Source organism: Cyprinodon variegatus, unplaced genomic scaffold (genome assembly GCF_000732505.1).
Source record: "Cyprinodon variegatus isolate N-32 unplaced genomic scaffold, C_variegatus-1.0 Scaffold483, whole genome shotgun sequence".
In the NCBI taxonomy this organism is placed as follows: Eukaryota; Metazoa; Chordata; class Actinopteri; order Cyprinodontiformes; family Cyprinodontidae; genus Cyprinodon; species Cyprinodon variegatus.
In genome coordinates, this window is record NW_015150936.1 from 551,072 (window position 1) to 558,533 (window position 7,462).

The 7,462-nt window shown below is 42.8% G+C and overlaps 1 protein-coding gene across 1 annotated transcript in view; it reads right to left on the reverse strand.

Moving 5' to 3' along the window:
• The window catches only part of prkcz (protein kinase C, zeta), a 221,473-nt gene that overhangs the window by 140,002 nt on the left and 74,009 nt on the right, over nucleotides 1-7,462 (reverse strand). The gene's annotated exons all lie outside the window — the stretch shown is intronic.

Below are 7,462 nucleotides of genomic sequence, written 5' to 3' on the forward strand. Positions count from 1 at the left end.
CCAGGATGTATCTATGGCCTTACAGTGACAGAGGTCTACAACAGCTTTATAAACTTACTTCTCAAGTTGTAATCTTCACCCACACATCTAAAGAGAACGTTACCCACCCACTTACTGCCCCTGGAGTATCTCAGTCTTTTTCTAACCATCCCAGTCATGATAGTGACTCTGCGCTCTGAGCTTCACCAGAGGACAAACGTTATTGTTGAGACCCAGAACAGTCCTCCTCTTCCATCCATCAGTTGGAGACTGGAAAACCTCACAATTAGCTGGATGCTAGCACAGACTAAACTCACACCTGTCTGTTTTCCAGTGGATGATGCAGCTAAATAAGTACTTTGCTGTTTTGGGGCATCAATGACATCATATCCTCAGAGCTATGCTCTTAGATTTGGGAAGCAGTTAAACTAGAGACTTAACCAGAACAGTCTACAACAGAACAGAGGAAACAAAGAAGCTGGGCTGATTATAAAGGAGTAAACCACCTCATGTTCATTTTCAGTGATTGTGACCTTGATATGTCATTGCATTGTACTGCATCTGTAGCCATAATCCATTAGCGTGCAGTGGGGTTAAAAAGCTTTCACTTCTAACTATCAACCGAGGACAACAAGGTGACCTGTTCAGGCGTGAGGTTCACTGAGCAGAGAAACGCCGACGAAAACAAGAGCCTGAGTTTTAAAAAGCTGCCACAGCAATAAGAGAGCAGACTGTTGTTAAAAAGAAGGACACCGATGGAGGGAGGGAGGGGGTAATAAAGAAGAGGTTGAATAAAGAGGGAACGCCACAGGGGAGGAGTCTGAAATGAGGCCAGTTCAGTTCAGAGGAACTTAAGACGAGTTGGCTTGATGCAGCGCCTCGGCAGAGCTCGCTTTCTGCTTCGCCTGCAGCCTCGTCATCCGGCCGCAGCCAGACAACCATTGTTGTACGGCGGGTTTATGCCAGCTCAAGTGGCAGCCACTGGGGGATTATGCAAGAGAGCAAACCCTGTATGGAAAAGCCTTCTGAACAGATGTGCTCTGGTTAGCACCTTTCACTGCAGGTTCACCAGCAGGACAGGCCAGAAGCCCCGAATCCTGCTGGTCAGACCCAGAGCAGAGAGGAGACTTTACTGGGAACAACCCCTGAAGGCAACACTGCAGTCATTAAGGCTTTAATAATGCCAGGAGCCTCAAAGGCTGTCAGTTAGAAGGTCATGGATGCCAATGCATCTGGAAAGGAGAGGATAAATCCTCCCTCTGCGACAGAAACACTCTGAAACAGGACAAAATCTTAAACGAAGGCTAAAAACAGACATTTCGGCCCAAAGTATTCGTTTGACAGAACAACAACTGTGAAGCAGAATTGCAGCTTCTGGGCTCCCAATAAAAGTTTGATCAAATCATTGTCTTCACAGTGATTCCACCATGTTGAAGCCACTCATTTATAAAGATAAAAGCTGAAACTTTTATCTAACTTCTGAGAATGTTGCTGCTTTCAAACCATTTCTAACTTTTTAGAGCTGCAGTCTTCAAACAAACAATTTTTACTTACCCAGTATAATGTTTGATAAATATAGTTCCTAATATTCATTTTTATATATATATCAATGAAACATGTTTGTTTTTTAAATGTTTTTTGTAATTCAGTATTTTTTCAGTTTCCAGGTTCCTGGTGTGTATCTGCATGCCTCAGATAATGAACTCAAGCCTACATTACCGTGTTAACATGCTTTTCAATCCTTCCTGCACATTCTTTTCCAACTAAACTTTGCTTTAAACTGTTAAAAATATAAATTGTAATGTTAAAAATCTAAAAAAAACTTGACAGGTTAAAAACTTAAACTACTACTCACCAATTTAACACGCTTAGCTCTATAACATTTAAATGCAGCACGTCTAAGAGAAAAAAATTTTATGAAAATTTTTTAATAGAAATATAGAATATAAAATAGAAATATTTACACTGTGCGCATACAATTATTGTTATTATTTTCCTAATCCCTGACTGATCATTTTTAATCTAGTGTGTATTATAGTATAGATTAAATTCATCATCCAGCTGCTGCTCTGCAGAATTCTCTCCCCAAGAGCTGAATCACGCCATCTACCGGAAAATCACGCGGCTTTTTCAAATCACGCAAGAATGTGTACAAAACAACAAAAATGGTGCCGGCAACGCTTGTGGGTCGTTTTCAGCGAATTTCTGTGATTTTAAAGTAATTTTGAGTGATAAATAATTTTTTGATCATTGCCCGGCAGGCAAATGCAATGAAATTTGTACTCTCCCGACAATAAAAACTACTTGCCCCGGGTGATCGGGCGATGGTTAACATCGAGCCCTGAGAAGCCTCAGCAGAGACCGGATCACCAACAACCGAAGGTCTGAGCAGAACCAACCAGTGTCTACTGGTAGAGATAAACGCTCCACTCATAGATACAGAAATATTCTTAGCTTTGGATTAGGGATGCAAAACGTCAAATAATGAGTTCAACTAAATCTGGTTTATCTTATTGACTGACCACTGGCCGTACGCTGTGTTATTTTTTGGCCCTTTTTGGGCACGAATCTTTTTGACCGGGCCGACTTTCATGCCTGATCATGTGTCGTGGAGCTATACACGGGGTAACAAGGGGCAATCAGCCTCTCATGACCACCTCCCGATCAGAAATCGTAGGTCGGGAGAAAATGAAACATGTTTGAAATTCGGTCGTCCATCATAAGGTGGTCGTTGGCAAAACCTCCTGTTGAAACAGAGCTGCGAGCCAATTTAACAGAACCTCCAGCGCTGCGTATGCACAAACAAGGGAGTTCTTCTTATTCTTCCAGACTGATGAGTCCCACCAGCGCCATCTCTCAGCTCCGAGTCCAACGTGTGGTTTTTAGACGTACAGTGTGAACAGGTAGATCGCATCAGAGCGCCGGGTCACACAGTGTGAGAACAGACATCCTGAGCTGTGAACTTTTGAACGGTTTCGTCGAACAGTTTGAGCTGTAGCTGCCTGCAATGATTGAAAATATCGCAAAGTTTAAGGCTGGCTTAAATTTATAAAATGGACATCAAATGGATGCTAATAGCTAAATCAAATTCTGTGTCCTGCATTGAACCCTTAATTATTTTCCTGCCTTCTGTTGGCTCTCTGAGAAACCTCTGGTTATGGTGAACGACGATCTGTAGGGATGAACCGACAATCTTGGAGAAAAAAATTAAACTTACTCTATATGCATTAGTGTGGGAGCTCTGAAAGTTAGAGCTAAATGTGGAAGACCAACGGCCTGGATGCACTCCGATAAAATCAGTTTCAGGTGTTCAGCGTACTGAGGTAAGTGAAAATTTATTGATGACAGAATTTCCGCATGAGATTAAAAATCTTTATGATAAAGTCTTTGCTTCCACGCTGCAGTTATACTGATGTATTCCAGCAGGTGTGGGTTTACAGAGCAGCTGCGGATCGATGCGCCACACTAAACGCTGCTAATGCTACTAACAGTAACTAAATATATAACATCTACTTGGCAATAAAGCGGTTCGGATTCTGAAATCAACAGCAAAGACTGAATCCTAAAGCAAATCCATGTCAAACTAAAGTGTGGAAGCGACACTGAGTCAGAAAGCCAGAAATGGAAGAAGGTCAGAGTTTTCTCTGACTAACATGGGCTCAGCGGCCCACTCCGCACCCACAGCTTCACTGATCACAGTGAGAAATCCACCCAGGCTGGAAGCCTGGAGCAAAGGCTCAGGGGAAATCAGCTGCAAAGAAAGCCCAGGATGATGTCCTGCAAGGAGGAGGGGGGTCATAATGGCTTCTGCATTTTGCTTAACTTTTAGCTTTGACTAATCAGCCTAGAACTAAAACAATCTACCGTTTAAATAAACAGGCAGGAAGAGGGAAGATCTGTTCTGATGGAGGAGAGCAGGACTGTTTACTGGGACACTGAGGAATGCTGCGTTCCCTCCGGCTGGCCTGAACTAAACCACAGACTGACTGTTTTAATAAAAGACAGTAAGCTCAGCTTTCAGGTTCATTAAAAGCTGCTTATCAAACTTATCAAAACAGAACAAATGACTGAATGTAATGGAGTGGCGAGCCGCATACAGACGGTTTCCCTGCAGGAGTTTCGCTTTCAGAGACCTTCAAGGCTTCTCTGGCTCTCTAGTTGCTTCACCAAGCAGGAATTTACTCCAATAACAAAGACAATCAGAGATTAAAGTGAACTAGAACGTCCCGGTGACGGAGCTGAACCTGTCTGAGGTCAGATGTTCCCCAGCAGCAGATAGAGCGGGGCTCTCTGTGGGGTGATCTGCTCCATGGATTCATTAAGAAACTTCCTGGCTTAAAGCAGAGGGAACATGGCCATAACTCGTCTCTCTGTTCAATCTCCTCATATAGAAGATGCAGAAAGGCTCAGCTTTCTTTCTCCGATTGAAACAGGGCCTTTAGGTTGCTACAGTTAGCAGCTGTTTGAAACCGTCACTAAAACCCGTCTTCCTGCTGCCTGGTGATCGAATCTGATGGAACTAGAACTTTAAATCACTGAACGAATCAGTAATTATGAAGTGAAATAAATAAAAATCTGAAAAGTGTGGCTGGCTTTTGTGTGACAGTGTAGGTACCAGACCTGCTCGGTTGTGCATGCCAGTGACGTTGTTCTATATGACTGAACGTTGCCACATGACATAAAACATTATGGTTGCCCAGACAACGATAACATCACGCAACATCAGTTTCCCGAGTCGGGAGCATCTGAACTGTTAGCATGTCTAATGACTCATGAAGTTTTACTTCATTAAAAACAAAAAAATTTGTTTTTAATGAAAAAAGTAACTGCAAGAACCTGATATAAAGGGGGAAAGCTGGGTAATGCTGTGGCTAGCTTTGCTAAGTAGCTAACAGGTTAGCCTCTTTTAGCTCAGTCAGTTAGCCATGTTAAGCTACACTACTTTTAACTTTGTGTCAACACCTCTTTGTTTCCTACATGTAGAATAAATGTTTTCTTTGTCTAAAATCTCTACATTTCTAAGATGTTCCAGTTGTCCTTCCTGCTTCCAGATCTTAATAAAAAGAATAAAAATAAACTGAGACTTTTTGTGTCACCTTGTTAAATAGCAGAGCTCAGACTGTCTCAGAAGGCAGAATGATTGTTTTCTACTTTTGGCTACTTGAGATTGCGGATTAACCGTAAAATACCAGCATATATGGGTAATAAAATGTTTAGACTCCAGAAGAGAGCTGATTCTTAAGAAAAGGATGGATTACAGTTTGTCCGAGTGGAGTTGCCATATATTGCCCCGAGCAGATCTGGTACCTACACCATCCCTAAATGAAATACAGACCTAGCAGTCCGGCCTTCAGACTGACCTGATCAAGCTTGGAGGATCTGAGTCACATTGCAGCTGTTCTGGTTCTGACCTCAGAAGCCTGAATAAAGCCTGAATAAAGCCTAAGGAGCCCAGCAGGGTCCGGGAGGAGGTTCTGGTCTGATTTAAAGCAGGGTTAGGTTCTAGAACAATCCTCCAGAGCTCCAATTAACAAAAATCTAGACCTGAAGAAAACTGACCTAGCAGGACATGGAGGTCCACAAGGAGGACGTTAATTAGAGAAGCTGCCATGAGGAGCATGCTAACCCTGGAGGTGCTGCAGAGCTCGGCGGCTCAGGTGGGAGAATCGGTTAAGATTATCTTTATAGAAAACTGGAAAAAAGGAAACTATAGAGAAAAGTTCTGAGTCTCGTTAGATGGTTCTACCAACCATGAAGGAAAACCAGTGAGATGGAAGAGAATCTGGTTTAAACCGTCTGGTTTATTTCATTTCTCATCACGCTTTACTTGTTGTTTTACCAGATCAAACAGATGGAGGGTTGAGGCTGTGAGGGGAACCGAACAGGGATGTAAATCAACTGGAGACCAAACTGAAGGTAAAAGGTTGGATTAACAGAACTAAGTGGGCTAGAACTGAAACCTGTTTCTCTCTTGGATTTAAAAAGCTTTTTTTCTCACACTTATGGACGAAGCCGAGAAAAAAAAAAATCCTCTGCATCAAACCAAACAGCCTGGATGATTATTTATAGCGCAGGCACTGCTTTCCTTTCAGCACTGGAGAGGCAGCAGAACAGAACCCAGTCGGTATGATGCAACTCGCCCAGAAAGGTAACTGGTTCACATCCCAGAGAGGTCAGCTGGGCCCAGAGAGCCGGTACCAGGCCCGGCTGCAGCTTTACCTCCGGATTCCTCACATCTCATCTGTGACTAAGATTTATCGCTGATGAGTCAGAACTTTACATCCTCTCCGTCTGCCTGCGTCTTCTCATTTCCTTCACATCGCTGCCTGAGTGTTAAAGCCTGGCGGCTCTGCTGGACGTCATGGACAGGGACAGCAGTAGATCAGCCCATGATCACCTAAACCGAGCTTCAGCACCAACAAACCCAGAACCGGATCCTCACGGAGCAGTTAGAGGTCCTTCAACACAGCCATTTAGACAACAAATAGAGTCCAAACTGGAAACCAGCAGCCTGACTGCTCATGCTGATGCAACGTCCAAAGAAAACATCTAAAAAACAAGTATCAGTGTAGAAAAAACACATTACTCTTATCAACATTAAGAAAAACGACTTTATTAGTGAAATCACTGAGCTCCTTCTTAATGCTGGTAACTGGAATTCTCATGGACAGAAAGGAACAGAAACCAGTATAAAGAGCCACTTTATAATGATGATGTAGGCTCAGCATCCCATCATAGATAGACTCTAAATGTCTGTATTCATCAGCATCAGCCACTCCTGCTTCTTCGGTCCATCATGAGAGGGTTTGATCTGATAGCTGACTGTAAAACATCAGAGTTCATAGAAATCTGGAAAATAAACGAGTCCTAAGAGAACAGAGATCTAGTCCAGTAAAAAGCTTTAATGGACACAACATCAGCCTGAAAGCCACTAGAATCATCACCAAAATATATAAACTACTGAGTTTCAATGATTGTTAAACAGGAAGATAATCAAATATAAAGACTACAGGCCCTGAATCATCTGACGCTTTTCTGTTCCTTCTTTAACTCACATCCAGCTTCCCTCCTACCTGCATCATCTCCTCAGAGGAATCATGGCCGCCATCTGTGTGATTCATAAAAGAACCCGCTCTGCCAGTAGCACCCCTAAAATCCTCATTTGGGCCGAGTGGTCACTTAGACTGCAGGGAGGCATCATCATAAGGGAATGAAAACACTTCTTTAAACCTTCAGCTGCTTCACTTCATCTAAAGTGATAATCAGCTGAAGGACGATGCAGACCTAAAGTCCTCTTTGTCGGATCTCTGTAGCATTTAGCTGACTGCAATCATTTCCTGCAAGTATCCTGACAACTGGTCAAGTTTAAAAATGTTCAGTTTCTTTCTGCACCTATTAATAAAACTGTACGGTCTTCATGCTTATGGCTCTGGTCCATTTAGGCAGCATTAGTCAATAATGGCTGATAAATCAGTCAGTCTGG